The following is a 16,958-nucleotide window of genomic DNA, read 5'->3' on the forward strand; positions in this document are numbered from 1 at the left end:
ACTTAAGGCTTTCAACATAAAAGCCCCAAGCTTTAATAGTTGGCCTAATCTTAGAAGAGATTTGATCTTGTACTTTGATTTTACTAAACAATAACATAAGCCATAAGAATGTATTTGTTTCATAAATTAAAGCGTTCTTTGATATCACTATTAATTATTATGAAAACCAAAACTAGAAATGACAACTACAAACTAGAAACAAAAACTAAAAACCAAAAATAAGCAACCTATTTGCTTAATATTTTCAAACTAGAACAAGTTAGAAATTTGATTAAACAAATGTTCGTTCTTGTCTTTGAATCAAATAATAGTTAAAAGAATGTTACTAAAATAATAAAAATATAGAAGAGAACAACTTTTAAAATATTATAATAAAAAAATAAAATCATTATGTTATTTACTTAAGTATTATATTTGAAACTCAATTTTTAATAAGAATAATCTTATTATCCATGGTAGTTGCAGAATAATAACAATATTTTTTAAGTGACTTTTCTTTTCAAAATTTTTAGAAATTTATTAATATTTTTATTTAAATTCACATGATCATTTTATTTTAATTATAGAAAATTATGTATAATTGAATGATTTACCTTATAAAAATTTTTATGAATATTAAAGTATCTAGTCTATAAAACCACGAATCCAAAACTAGGGTCCGGAGTGTTATTTGAAATATACCTTTGTTACCGTCTCGTGACGCCTCAAACCCATCAAGCGGGACTCGGGTGCCACGTGTTCCATGTACTTGAACCTGGCTCTAAATCAATTACACAGCGGAAATAATAACAGTTCTTCCATAATATACCAAAGTTTCTACATCTATATACATCTCAAAAACATAACCCAATACCCAGTATTCACAACTCTGAAAACATAAATATACCCAAAAAAAAATATACATATCCATCAGTCCATACCCCCTCTCTCTCTCAAAAATGCTACAACAGCCCGAGCTCTCTAAGCTCGATCTTGCGAAGGTCCTGAAAAGATGAAATTCAACTATTGGGTGAGACACATCTCAATAAGGATGGAATACATTAAATCAGCGTGTGACAATCATGAGGTTTAACTACAACATAGGATCTCGTTTTCTCTCACTCTCTAACCGCAGGAACTCTCCGCTAGTGCTCCTCGGTTCTCTCTCCCTTCTCCCAACTCTTAGGATCTCGTTGTTCGACCGATTCAAAAAACTAGGGTTTCAAGTCATTTTTTAGGAAATAGGTAAGGGGATTTGTTTACATCAATTATTTTCGAAATCTAAACAGGTAGAACTGTAGTTTAGGTTCATATGTACGATATGACTGCTTATTTGGAAAGTTTCACCAGGTAGAATTGCCGATTTTTTGATTTTACGATTTTGGTAAAAATTAGGGTTGTGGGGTATGGTCTCCAATCTTCTCAAAACTCCTTTATTTGTATTAAACTTAAAGTAGGAGATGCTTAAAACTCTTGTTTTCAATTTAAATGATATTTTACGAACCATTTACTATACTTTTGCATATTAAACCAAATGAGTGTGGCATGGGATATTAAATGTAAGTATACTGAACTGAGAAATATGAGTATGAGATATAGGAACTGGAGTTCCAAATTGCTATCAGGAAATGTATAAAATAGATGCCGGTTAATTACCAAGAGATTTATGTACAGGGTTAAACCGAGAGCTTTGTGTGCCGGTTTATACCAAAGAGTAAATGAAAGAATGAAAGAATGAATGAAAGAGATTGTGAAAGATGCTGGAATTGCTTAAATGATTTATGGAATGAAAATAGGTTACGGTACTTATGTTATAAATTGTATGTATGATATATGAACCGCCTTAGAAAGCTTTTTACTAAGAGAGCACGGTACCATTGCTAGAAAGAGAGATACAGTGCAACCAAACGTTATTCTTGAGTGTGGGTATCTATATAGTTGATTGGTGCGATGGACCACTAGTTATGTACCATAATGGTGAAGGCCAAATCGAGCTGGAGAAAAAGTACGTGACTAGTGTGGTGGCCGCCAGGGCTAGTCAGGATCTATGGACCGCACAACGCTTGCATGGGGGAAGTAAATGGCATAGTTATGATGTTTCAAAGTTGGGATGAGTTCAATATGCATATACATAATTTAGAAACTTAAATGGGCAAAGTCACAGCCACGAGTACTAAGCAGATGGATTGTACAGTGTATAGGCATGTACCTTACCCTAATCTTGAAAACTCTCGCTTGTAATGCATCGAACTATCTTTTGTAGGAATTGTATATATATCTTTTATATTACAGGATTGAGAATGATTTAAATGTATAATTGTTTTCTACTGGAATAAACTCTTGTAGTCACACACTGATGTAATATGATCTACCTTACCAAGAAGTGTCTCAGCCCAATATACAAATCTTATTTCAGGTCCTGCAAGAAATCGGTCCTAGACTACTAGAGGGATTTTGGGTATAGGTTTTTGATAGTTCATGTAAGTTCCTGTATATGTATTGGGCTTTGGCCAGATTACCTTTTTGGGGTTTGTAATATCAGGTTACGTTTTAGTATGAACGGATGTATGTGAGGAAACAGTTAGAAACTCTGGTAAGTTTTATTAGAAAATGTATGTATGTTTATGTCTTCCATTGTGCATGAATATGAAGATCAGTATGAAACACCCTATTTCCCTTATTTGGGCAAGTAGTATATGTATGGTATCAGAGATATGTATGATATGTATGTATAGTAGCACTCCGGGCCCACCTAGAGGGTCAGGACGTTACACATATGCCTTAAATGCATATGCCACAAAACAATAGTATCAAACTCAGATTCTACGGGTGTAGCTCCACTTACAACCATAGTACCCAATAGTGTATATATATTCCCGGGTACTCTCTTCCCCTTCATTAGGTCAGAACGCCCTTACTCCCCTTTATTATCCCACCTTCAGATTTGTAACTAAACCTATTACAATCGTAAGTACCTAATGAAACCAGATTCTTCCTCAACTCCAGTATGTGCCTAACATCACATAACGTCGCCATCATAAATCTTGAGTATGATAGTCTCCATCTTGACAACTTTGCATGCAACAGCATTTCCCATTAGAACGGAACCAAAAATCACCAATAAGTACATACTGAACCAGTCTTTGTTGGGCATCATATGATAAGAACAATGCTGAGTTAAAGATCCAAGAATCCGCAAACTCATCCAACCTAGATGAAACTGAGAGCATATCACCGTCACCGCTCCCAAAGTCTCCTTCTTCTACTAAATTCGCTATGTTTGATGACCGTTCTTTGTTTTCAGCATTCCCCTTCTTCCTCTCCGGACAATCGGATTTGATATACCCTTTTTTCCCGCACTTAAAACACCACACATGTAACGACCTGTTTATTTTACCTTAATTTTTTTTATCTAATGGCATTTAATATAATAACCCTGATATTTGTTAAACTGATATAACATGATCAACCTGGACCCATGGGTACCAGGGATATACCTGAAATACAACTTCTAATACCTAAGTAGCGGAAAATATGAAATCATATACATACCAAATCATCCAACCAACACAATACCAAAGTTTTACTAAAACATTTATATACATATACACATCCTAAAAAGACCAAAAAGTGCCTTAAGGGCACAACCAAAAAATCCATCATACCCTAGCATAACGACTTACCCTTCTGACAAGGTATGACAATCAACCTCTAAAGTCATGGAGCTCTATCCGCTCTTCTATTTGGGTCTCCTAAAATATTTATGTAGCTAGGGTGAGACACCTCTTAGTACAGGAAATAAACTAATATCAGTGTAAGGCAATGTGAGTATTTTCGTGTTATACATATAACAGTACATAAATCATATTTGGCAAAACTGTATGTATCATATTTGAATAAAACATAATTTATCATAGCATGGTATACATATTGAGTTTCTATACATGAAATCATCTTATATAACTATACATGAAATAACACCCTAGATAGATAGCTGGCTAGTGTCATGTCTTACCCCCACATGACTTGGTTGTGTGGTCCAAAGGCGGGACCTAGCAATGGCTGACCAACCATGCTAGATCAACATAAGTCTGTAAGTATGATGGGTTTGCCCCTCCTGATCTAAACTACCAAAGGGATGCCTACACTACCATAAAACCACATCGACTACCGTTCTCCCGCAGTCCTTTATGACATGTGGTAGCACTAACGTAAACATGATCGTGAACATATAGCTATGGTACCGTGCTTCGTGAAAGCCTAAACCAAACCATCCGAATTCTAATAACATATAGTAAATCTCAAATAATGATACATAGTTGTTTCACAATAATATTTGTCAAAATAATATTTTCATGAATTTTTGCATATCATACGTATAAACCGTGACCCTTATACCGACATTTTGTATCATGCAAATCATGGCCCTTACACCAACATAATAAAACATGAAAACCACGACCCTTCCGCCAACATAGCATATCATATAAAAACCACGACCTTTACGCCAGCATATCATGTAGAACAATGGCCTTTATGCGTGGCATATCATAACATGTAAAATCACAACCCTTACGCCGGCATATATTTTAACATACATAGTTTGAAATCCTTGTACTATTTCAATACCATACTTTAAACATAATTTATGTACCGTTTTTAATATCTTCTTGAATACAATAATAATATGCTGATTCTAAAAACATCATATTCTGATATTAGATAAAGTTATATAATTTCATACTCATGCCACACAAAAGTGAATATTGTTCTATTCATAAAATCTTCACAAAATCATATTCCCTGCTAAACGGTATTAAAATCATTTTCCTGTTATCAACAGTATTTCCAAACTCAGTTCTATAACATACATAATTTCCTTAAAAATAAAAACTGAATATTAATAAATAATTTCATGGAAATACTGACTTAGTTTATCCCCTTACTTGACTTATTGAAAAGCCCACAAATTACTCCAAAATAACACCATGTGTTCCCTAACTCAACACCTTGAAATTACATTTCCCCCAATAAAACTTCAGTATAAACCCATTTAATACCTTCCTCAACCCAGAAATACCAAATACCTTAATAAATATTAAAATAATCAACTTACCCAAATTTTGAGATGGTGTCCAAGTTGACCTAACCAACGAATCACTCCAGCAAATTTGTAAAGAATCTTCCCAGGAGTAATGTGGTGACTTTGGATCGTTGAACTGACGAAATACGGAGTTGAAATCGAAGAGAGAAGGAGAGAGAGTCGTAGGAGGGAGGGAGGGAGGGAGGGAGAGAGAGAGAGAGAGAGAGAGAGAGAGAGAGAGAGAGAGAGAGAGAGAGAGAGAGAGAGAGTTTCTTAACATTTCTCACAGGAAAAATGAAGTCTTGGCCTTTTATAGAATTGTTCTCCACATGGCCTCGTCGACGAGTCACATTTCCTCGTCAACGAGTCCAAGCGGTAGTCTCGTCGATGAACACCTTCTTCTCATCGATGAGTTTCAGGCTCTAAAAGAAACTCTTGGCAATTTCTCGTCGATGAGGCACGAGTTCCCATCGACGAGCCAAAGAGCCCTACTCGTTGACAAGCACTTCTTCACTCGTTGACGAGACCCTGTTGAATCCCCTTTTTGAAAAATCTTTTTCTCTCCTTTCTTTTATTTTTTAATTACTATAATTCTTCAGGATCTCTACATTCTCCCCTCCTTATAAAAGTTTCATCCTAAAAATTTACTATATGTATTGACACCATCTTTTAAAGAAAAATAGGCTACTTATTTTATTACCTACCCTCACTTGTGGTGGAGGAATACTGTGGTTACATTCAAGGTTCTGGAAGATTACATATACACATAAAATAAAATTGTCTCACAACCAAAATACTATCTACTATTAGAAAATTATTACTTCTAACAACCTGCACAAAAGAAATTTTACATATTCATTAGTAACTTTTCCTAATTACTAATGGTCCGTGTTGAAGAGATACGGGTACTTCTGTCGCATCTAATCCTCGAGTTCCCATGAATCTTCCTATATCGCATAATTTATCCACAAGACTTTTACTAAAGGAATCTTCTTATTGCACAATTTATGTTCTTTCCTGTCTATGATTTGTACTGGAATTTCCTCATAAGTTAGAGCATCACTGAGTTCCAATTCTACATAACTGATGACATGGATCTGGGACGTATTTCATTAAGATAGAATATGAAATATGTCATGTATTCTGAACAAAGTTGGTGGTAAAGCTAACTGATAGGCAACTAACCCAACCTTCTCAAGTATCTCAAACGGGCCAATAAATCTAGGGCTCAACTTACCCTGCTCAACTTACCCTTTCTCCCAAACCTCATGACTCCCTTCAATGGTGCTATTTTCAAAAACACATAGTCGCCCACTTTAAATTCCAATTCCCTGCGGCGAGTATCTATGTAGCTATTATGCCAACTTTGAGCTGCACTGATTCTATCTCGAATAAGCTAGCGGCATATACTGGCTCCAACAACCCCCAAAATCCAACACGCATGCCCGCAGCATATCTTTTAATACCTGAATCACCCTCTCAGTATGGTCGTCCGTCTGAGGATGAAACGCCGTACTAAAAGATAACTGAGACCCCAAAGCCTTTTACAAGCTCCTCCAAAACCATGACGTGAAACGTGGATCTTGGTATGATACTATAGACACTGGCACACCATGTGATCTTACTATCTCCTGAATATATAATTCTGCCAGTCTATCTATGTAGTAGTTGACTATAATAGGAATGAAATGAGCGGTTTTCGTCAATCTATCAACGACCACCCAAATAGTATTTTGACCATGCGGTGCTGGCGGTAAACCCGTCATGAAGTCCATAGATACATGATCTTACTTCCACTCTAGGATGTAAAGTGGCTGCAACTGGCCTACCGGCCTCTAGTGCTCATCCTTTACTTGCTGGCACGTCAGACACTACTGTATGAACTCAGAAATTTCCCTCTTCATGTCGCTCCGCTAGTAAGACTCTCGCAGATCCCTATACATTTTAGTAGTACATGGATGAACCGTGTACAAGGACCTGTGAGCCTTCTCAAGGATGGTTCTACTGATATCAGCAACTGAAGGTACACACAATCTGGTGTGAAACCTTAGAGTTCTGTTATCTGAAATACTGAATTCATCTCCCCGTCCGTCTTGCGCCTTAGCTATCAGCTCTGCTAATTCTGCGCCATCTCTTTGAGTTGTCTTAATCCTTTCCTGTAGAGTAGGCTGCACTACAAGGCTGACAATAAATTCCTGAGGATCACTTTCTACCAACTCCACACCAAGTCTCTTTAGATCAATCTGGATTGGATGCTGAACCTCTATAGCAGTCAGTGCTGGTCCCACTTATTTCCTGATTAGAGCATTAGCTACCACGTTTGCTTTCCTTAGGTGGTAACTGATAGTGTAAGCATAATCTTTAATAAGTTCTAACCACATCCTTTGTCTCATGTTCAGCTCCTTTTAAGTGAAAAAGTACTTCAAACTTTTGTCATCGAAGAATATCTTGCATCTCTCACCGTACAAGTAATGCCTCCAAATCTTTAACGTGTGTACCACTGCAGCCAATTCTAGATCGTGGGTAGGGTAGTTCTTTTCATACTCTTTCAACTATCAAGAGGCATAAGCTACAACCCTACTATGCTGCATCAATATATAGCCGAGCCCTATTAAAGACGTGTCACTGTAAATTACATAACCAACAACCCCTGATGGAATGATCAACACTAGTGTAGTGACAAGCCTCTGTTTCAGTTCCTGGAAGCTCTACTCGCAATCATCATCTCATTCAAACCTGACATTCTTCCTGGTCAGACACGCGAGAGGTCCTGATCAAGTTGAAAACCCCTCTACAAACCGATGGTAATAACCCGTCAGTCCCAAGAAATTCCTAATTTCCTGAATGTTCTTCGGCCTGACCCAATTAACACTGCCTCAATCTTACTAGGATCCACTGAAATACCATCCCCTAAAATAACATGCCCCAGAAATGACACTTTCTCTAGTCAAAGTTCACATTTACTAAACTTAGCATACAACTTATTTTCCTTGAGCATCTGTACTACCAGCTGTAGGTGCGTGTCATGCTCCTAAAAACTCTTTGAGTAAACCAATATGTCATCAATGAAAACTACAATGAACTGATCTAAATATTGGTGAAAAACTTTATTCATTAAGTCCATGAACACAGCAGGAGCATTCGTTAGATCAAATGGCATAACTATAAATTCATAATGTCCATACTTGGTCCTGAAAATTGTCTTCAAGATATCTTCTACTTTTTCTTTCACCTAATGATAGCCTGACCTGAAATCGATCTTGGAATAGACTCGTGTGCCCTGAAGCTGATCAAATAAATCATCTATGCGGGGTAGAGGATACCTATTCTTAATGGTTACTTGTTTATCTCCCTGTATACACATCCTCATAGAGCTGTCTTTCTTCTTTACGAATAAGACTAGAGCTCCCCACGGTGATACACTGGGCCAAATAAAACCTTTATCCAGAAAATCCTGCAAATTGTCCTTTAATTCTCCTAATTCTATTGGAGCCATTCGATAAGGGGCTTTAAAGATCGGTGCCATCCTAGGAAGTAGATTAATAGCGAAATCTACCTCACGGTCGGGAGGCAACCCAGATAGATCTTCTAGAAAGACATCAGGAAACTCCTTAACCACTGGTGTATTGCCCATCTTCAATTCATTTTCCAACACCTCCTTTACAAAGGCCATAAATCCCTAACAACCATCCAAGAGTAATCTCCTCGCTTTTATGGCTGATATTTGCTGAGGTGGGGATTGCACACGCGACCCTATGAAGCTAAATTTTGATCTTCCTAGAGGTTTGAATATTACTTCTTTCAAATGACAATCTATATTGGCGTAATTAGCTACTAGCAAGTCCATACCAATAATTACATCAAACCTATGCATGTCCAATACTATTAAGTCAACTGGCAAGACTTTCCCTTAAATATCAATTGGACAGCTTCGGAGCACTTTACTACTCCTCACTACTAACCCTATCAGTGTAGTTACTAACAGTTCAGTGTCTAAAAACTGTGTTTCTGCCTCCACATAATCTAATACACCCCATATACACGAACAAGTGTGTGGCTCCTGAATCAAATAATATAATAATTTTAAATAAAAGCATGTTAATCATACCTATCACCACATAACCGGCCGTCTCAGCATCTCCAGGCGTCAAAGCATAGACCCTCGTAGCAGCTACATTCCTCTGCTGGCCTCCACAAGGTGCCTAATAGCCTCCCCGGTAAGGTCTAGGAGCAGGAGCGGTACCAGGTGGTGTAGGGCAATCTCACATCAGATGTCCTTGACTACCGCAGTGATAACAGACAGCTTTTCCCACTTGACACTCTCCCAAAGGTCTCTTTCCACAAGTCTGACAAACAGGGAAATTCTGCACTATCTGAACCTCACGACCTCCAGTCTCTTGCCTCTGTTCTCTACCATAGTTTCCTCTCCTCCACTGACCCTGCCTAGATACCTACTGAAAGCCTAAAGGCATAGATCTCTTCTTCTGTCCTTGCTACTTTGCATCCATGTGCTCACTAGCCTCAGTCAATGCTGCTCTGTCAACCAATTCAGCAAAATCTTGCATCTTCAACACTACTACCTGCGTGTATATTTCATGCCTTAATCCTATTTCAAACTGTCTTGCCTTCTTTACTTCATTAGGAACAATATACGGGGCGAAGAGAGATATCTCTATAAATCTCGTCGCGTACTGCTGGACCGACTTCTGTCCCTATTTCAAATTCAGGAACTCTTCCACTTTAACTTCCTTGACTGTGGTTAGGAAATATTTGTCAAAGAATACTTCTTTAAATCGATCCCATGTCATAACTATCGGCATCATCCTTTGCTGCTCCAGAAGTTTCACAATAGTCCACCACCTCTCAGCCTCCTCTGTCAGTTTATAGGTGGCAAAAAGGACCCTTTGCTCCTCCGTACACTGTAATACTGCCAAAACCTTTTCAATCACCTGCATCCAATTTTTGGCGACTATAGGATCAACGCCTCCTGAAAATATTGGAGGATTCATCTTGGTGAGTTTCTCTATCGTGCACCCATGGCCTGTAAACGAGCCTCCCTGCTCTCTAGAACTCCTGGCGATATCAGTCATAACCTGTTAAGCTACACTGCGTAGTACTGCATCTAAAAGGAAAAGGAAAGAAAAAGAAAGGAATAAAAACAAATATAAATTAAGTTCAAAAAAAGGAAAAAAAAAAAAAAATGGGACACGTGTCATCGTACAAACAGTGACATGTGGCACAACAAAGACCTTGTGCTCGAGGAGTGACATGGCGTGATCCTAGCCATTCAAGTTGTGTTTTCTTGAGACTGTCAAACCACTACCATGTCAATGATCCGTGTCACAAGCATAGTGTCTATTACATTCTGCCATGTGATGGGTGACGTCACGCTAACGTCACCTTTCTGCAATAAATAATAAAATAATAAAATAAAAATAAAAATAATGTGCCATGTCAACATTGTTGGCTGACACATGGTAAGCCCATTTCGAACCAGGTCAATTCAGTTGACTCGAGTCAACTAACCTCGGTTCAAATCGGTTGAATCGGTCTGACTCATCTTAAGCCGCTCACTTTATTTTTGGATTCAAAAATTAATCATTTATTTTAAAAAAAATATATAAAAAATAGTATAAAATCAGGAAAAATCACAAAAAAAAAAATCAGAAAAAAAATAAAATCATTTAACCCATTTTGATTCAGATAACAAAAAAATGGAAAACAAAGATACCAAAAAAAAAATAAAATGATAATTTTTTCTTTAAAAATCCCAAAAAAAATTGCAAGAAAATGCTAAAAAAATCATAAAAATTCTTTAAAAGATTTAAAAATTTTTGGGAATGTTTTAAAGAATTTTTGCTTGATTTTGATTAATTTGTTCATGTTTAAATATTTGTATATATTTTATTTTATGTGAGTGCGTCCCAATAATTAAACAAAGGGTAAAAAAGTATTTCAAACCACACATATATTAGTTCTCAAAGGGGTTTATCTAATAAAATCCCTTTCTTTGGAGGTCTTATTAAACATTCCTAAACCGCACCTTATTTCATGTTTTCTTTCAAAATTTTAATATTATTTATTTTTTTAAGGAGTTAATTAAGATCATTTGATTCAATTTAGGGATAATTTATAGTTAACTAGGTACCATTATTAGAACAGGTGTGCATAGGGTGCTAGTACCTTCCTCTCGTATAACTGAATTCTCGATTCTAACTTTGGTAAATGTAGATTGAGACTACTGGTCCCTTGGCCTTAGAATTAGTCAAGAGACCAATTAGACAATGAGTAGTAATTAGGTGAATCAATCACACCTAAGTAGATAACAAGTTAGTGGCAACTGAATCGAATCTTTATTATTATTACCATCGCCATTCCAGACCCTTCTCAAGGACATTGTGACACATATAATAGTACACATACAATTACCTATATACGAATATGCACATAACATTTAAAGATACATGCATATTATATTATGTTCATATATGTAAATTTACATACATATAGAAAATATATACACATACCTATAACATACATATTTATACACATGCAAATGTCTACCTATAAATATTGGATATATACAAATTAGATATATACATGCATATATACACACACACACACACACGCACACAAGTATACATGCATTTTAGAAGCATATATACGTACATGTATAGATATAATTATTTACATATATATCATACACATATTACACACGTGCGCGCGCGCATATATATATATATATATATATAATTAGATATAAACACATATACACATATATACATAAATATGCATATATACAAACATAAATACAAAAAATATACATATACAAAAAACTAATGCACATACACAATCATAGATATATGATAGCATAAACACAAGTATATATATATATATTCATCTAATACTAATCAAATATATATACACCATTATTTATCCATGCACCATCATCCATATATACATACATCATTATATATTCATGCATCATCATCCATGCATATATACATGCATCCATATTCATAACCAAGTTTGCATGTATCATATACCTATCTACACATCCACCCTCATGCTCATATGCATCTATTCATGCATACCCATATGCATCATCATGTGTACACATGCATACACATATCTTTACCATGCACATACACATCCATATACATATATATCTATCATGCATCATTAGGCAACATATCGCTGTCATCATATATACATGCATACACATACAACATATCATGCACTTGCTTACACATGCACTCACATGCATCCACATGCATATACCCATGTATCATCATTCATCACATGATTCACATGCATATACTCATGCATCATCATCCCTTACATGCATATGCATACAATACAATCATGCACCCACACGGTTATGCATGCATTCTCATCATACACATACCATAACATTCATGCATGCACCCACACACACACATACGTACTCGGTTTCACACATATATATATATATAGAATGAGAGAGAGAGAGAGAGAGAGAGAGAGAGAGAGAGAGAGAGAGAGAGCGCACCAACCTCAAAGAGGTAAGGGGGGATTCAAATCTTAGCTCTAGGATGCAAAAGGGGGAAGAAAATAGGAGAAAAGCAAAGAGAGAGAGAGAGAGAGAGAGAGAGAGAGAGAGAGAGAGAGAGAGAGAGAGAGAGAGAGCAAAAGATAGAGTTGGAAAGAGGCACAAAAGGCAGAGAGCAAGGGGAGAGAAACGTATTTGAGAGAGACAGAGTGAAGGAGAGAGCTTGGGGTTGAGCCTCTGGCTGGGGAGGGCTTCTCGTGTCCTTCTATAGGCAAACAAGAGAGAGAGGGGGAGGGAAAACCAAGAAAAATTAAAAATTAAAAAAAAAAAAAAAAAGGTCGCAGGTGTAGCTCTGGCATAGCTGCCAAAGCTGCACTGCCAATGCGGCTAGAGGGATCTAATGGTGATAGGAAGCATGAGGGAAGGGGGATTGAGTGTGTAAGAGAGAGAGAGAGAGAGAGAGAGAGAGAGAGAGAGGGGAATCGAGAGGCCCTTGCCTTTAAAAATGGCGCCTTTGACTAAGGGTCCCACCAAAGTTCAAGGAAGGATACGAGAAGGGGGACGACGCCAAAATGACATTGTTTAGCCCCCTCCCCCCCCCCCCCCCCCCCTCCCCTTCTATCTTTGTAGAACAACCTATGGCAGGCATGTGCACACATGCACCTGCTTATTTTTAATTTTTTTTTTTTATTTTCTGAAAAATCAAAACAATGTTGTTTTAGAGGGGCTTGCACATGCCTGCATGCGTGTGCACGTGGCCTTCCATGCATTGGCGCATGTGTCCACACGTCAACTCTGATTTTTTTAACTTTCACTTTTGTCAAAAAATTATATTAATTTTTTATTTTAAAAGATATTTTAATGTAAAAAAATAATATTATATTATTTTAAAAAAAAATTATCTTATTACAATAGAGAAAAATGTACATGGGTCCACTAATAATGGCCAAAATTTTCAAAAGTATTCAAAGAAGTCAAGAAATTATAGAAAACCTAAAATTTTACCTCGATTTTTATGTAAAAGTCAAATTACAGTTTGACCCCTCTTAGTCATTTCGAACTACTCTAAATTATCTGGTACAATTAGATTTGGCAAAATTCGGGCTCAAAAAGCATAAATGATGGAGCTTTCTCTTCGATTTTCGTGTTGAAGGGTAAAATTACTAAAGAACACTATCCTATCATTTCATATTGCTCCGAATTACCCAACACAATTAGATTTGGCAGAAAAAAAAAAAAAAAAACCAAAAACGTTAGAAATGACACACTTTAGCCTCAAAATGTGTGTCTAAATTCAAAATTACAATCAAACCTCTTCTTACCATTTTAGAATGCTCTAAATCACCTAGTGTAGTTAGATTTGACCAAAAACAAATAGAAAAGCCCAGAAGGATAGGGGTTTGATTTTAGTGCTTAAAGTGAAAATCATTGTCAGACATATTCTTATCATTTTATACTATTCTAAATCATCAAGTGCAGTCAAATTTCACAAAAAAGATGGCAAAAAAGTTTAGAATGATAGGATTTTACCTATTTTTCATCATTTTGAACAACTCTGAATCACTTGGTGAAATCATATTTGGTAGAAAGAGGGCAAAAAACCTAAGATGATAGATATTTTGTCTTGATTTGCTTGCTTAAGGCCAAAATCAGTGTCGGACCCCATTCTACCATTTTGGACTATCCCAAAACTCACCCGGTATAGTAAAAAATGTCAAAAGTAAAGCAGAAAAGATAAAGACAAAAGAAACACCAAAGAACACAACAGGGTTTGGATTTCCTTACTCCCTAGTGGAAAATCTACCCAAACGAAATGGGCACAGACATCACTTAGTAAGCCCAATGTGTATTTTCGCTAAGATAGATTCAACCCTTTCCTACATCATACAATCTCGATACCAAGAAAGCAGATAAAATACCCAAATCCTTGATTTAAAAATTAGCTTGAAGCCACTACTTATCATATGCAGTCCACTCTTATAACTTCCAATTTGATGATATCATCAACATAAACTACTACGAGTACTAAACCGATCTTATTTTTGCAAACAAAGAGTACTAAATGATCAAGCTACCATTGGATAAATCCAAATTCTGATATCATCATACTAAATTTGTCAAACCAAACTTGAGGAGATTTCTTGAGACCAAAAAATGGCCCTAGGTATCCTACATACTTTACCATCCTCCCCCTTATCAACATACCCAAGAGATTACACCATGTATATCTCTTCTTTCAAATCTCCATACAAGAAGGCATTCTTTACATCCAACTGGTATAAAGGCATCATTAATACATTAATAGAATTTATTTAAGTGAAGGTCTCAAAATAATCAATGTCATATGTTTCAATGTATCCCTTGGTAACCAATCAAGACATAATTTGTTTGATGGGGCAAACAAGAAGATATTTTATAATGTAGACCCAACAACACCTAACCAATTTCTTACTAGGAGGTAGATCCACCAAGTCTTATATTTGTCGAGTGGCTAAAGCATTGATTTTCTACATCCATTGCATGCTTCCACCCAACATTACCAAGCACATTACCAAGCGCTTCAACATGTGAGGAAGAGATAGAAACAGAGGAAATAGAAATTGAAAAAGAATGCATATGACTTGTAAGGTGAGCAATTGAAACATCACGAGCAATATGATAGCTAAGGACATGTTTGAGTACCTTTCTGATGAGCAATAAATAGGCAAATCCAAGTCACAGTGGGATGGGCCTTTGGAAGTAGAAGTTAAAATAGAATGGGCGGCTGCATAGTGATATTGATGTCTATGCTAGCTTTCTATCGTTTATAAACACTCAATTATTTCTTTGGGTCTATAACTGATGGATTTAGAAGAGGAGCAGAAGATTTTTAGAGAAGGATAATAGTAGGAATGAGAAGATTAAGACAGAAAGGGGATTATAAATCATTGATGGGCTCAAAATAGACTCATCCAAAAAGAACCTTACACTAAAGAAATAAGGTGTTCCCAAACAAAACAAAAAAAAAAAAAAGGTCATATATGCTCTAACCTATTTCCTAAGAGTTTGGGATCATAAAATCTCTAACCTTTCTAATTATCAAGTACCTCACAACGGCACATTTAAAAAGGCAAAGATAGAACTTATCCTAACTATTGTGTTTAACATAAACAAAACATGTGCACCCAAAAGATATTAGGAACAATGGAGAAACATGCATGTTTTTAGGTACACAATAGATAAAGGAATTTGTCCCTCTTGAACATTGGAGGGCATCCTATTGATTTGAAAACAAGTTATAAAAAGAGCATCAGTCCGTAAGGTTTTAGGAACATACATATAAAGGAGAAAAGACCTTGCTATGTCAAGTAAATGTCTATTTTTTTCTTTTAGATACTCCATTTGAAGGGGTATGTATGCATGAAGTTTGGTAAATAATCCCTTTGGCCAAGCAAAAATACTAGACTAAAGCATATTCTGAACAAATTCAAGTGCATTATCATGTTGAAAATTTTGAATAACAATGTCAATTTTATCTTTTATTTCCTAGTAGAATTGAATAAATATATTAAAAATTCAAACCGATCCTTTAACAAATAGATTTAGGTCATATGTGAAAAATCATCTACACAGGAGACAAAATATTGATGACTAATCAAATTCTTGACATTACAAGGATCCCAACTATTTGAATGAAAAAGAGAAAACAACGATTTACTATGAGACTCAATTCTAAATAAAAAAATATGTCTAAAATACTTTCCCAACTCATGTAGACACTTAAAACAAGAAATAGACTTGTGCACAGGAAAACAAGAAATAGACTTGTGCACAGGATAACTTCTTGTTGTTCTTGAAAGGATGGATGACCTAAACAAGCATCCCACCAATCAAGAGAAACACCATGAGTAAAAATTGAGTAAGTAGTATGACAAGAATTGGATCAACTAGGTCATGCCAATAGTACAAGTTGTCCTTCTTAAGGCCTTCACAAATCCTCATCTTCGTCTAGAGATCCTAAATAACATAATGAAAAGGAAACAAGGTCGCAGAATCATGAAATTTAGTTAATTGACTAATCTTTAGGTTCAAGGGAATTGTTGACCTTACAAGGCTTAATATCCTATTTTGATGCCAACAAACAAGTAGAACTTAACATGCTTTGTTTAAGTGATGTATTTTTAGGACTTAATGACGAATGCAAGGTTAAAAAATTCATGAAAGCTTATATTTCAAAGAAGGATGATCAAAATGAAACTTAAAGCATGGATTTAAAAATGAATTTAAAGATAAAGCTTGAAGATCATGAGAGCATTAGGATTAAAGAGAACTTGATGAAATCTCAAAGAAAGATGAAACAAGTATAAAAGCCACAAGGAATTCAAA

Source organism: Malania oleifera, chromosome 13 (assembly GCF_029873635.1).
Source record: "Malania oleifera isolate guangnan ecotype guangnan chromosome 13, ASM2987363v1, whole genome shotgun sequence".
NCBI lineage: Eukaryota > Viridiplantae > Streptophyta > Magnoliopsida > Santalales > Ximeniaceae > Malania > Malania oleifera.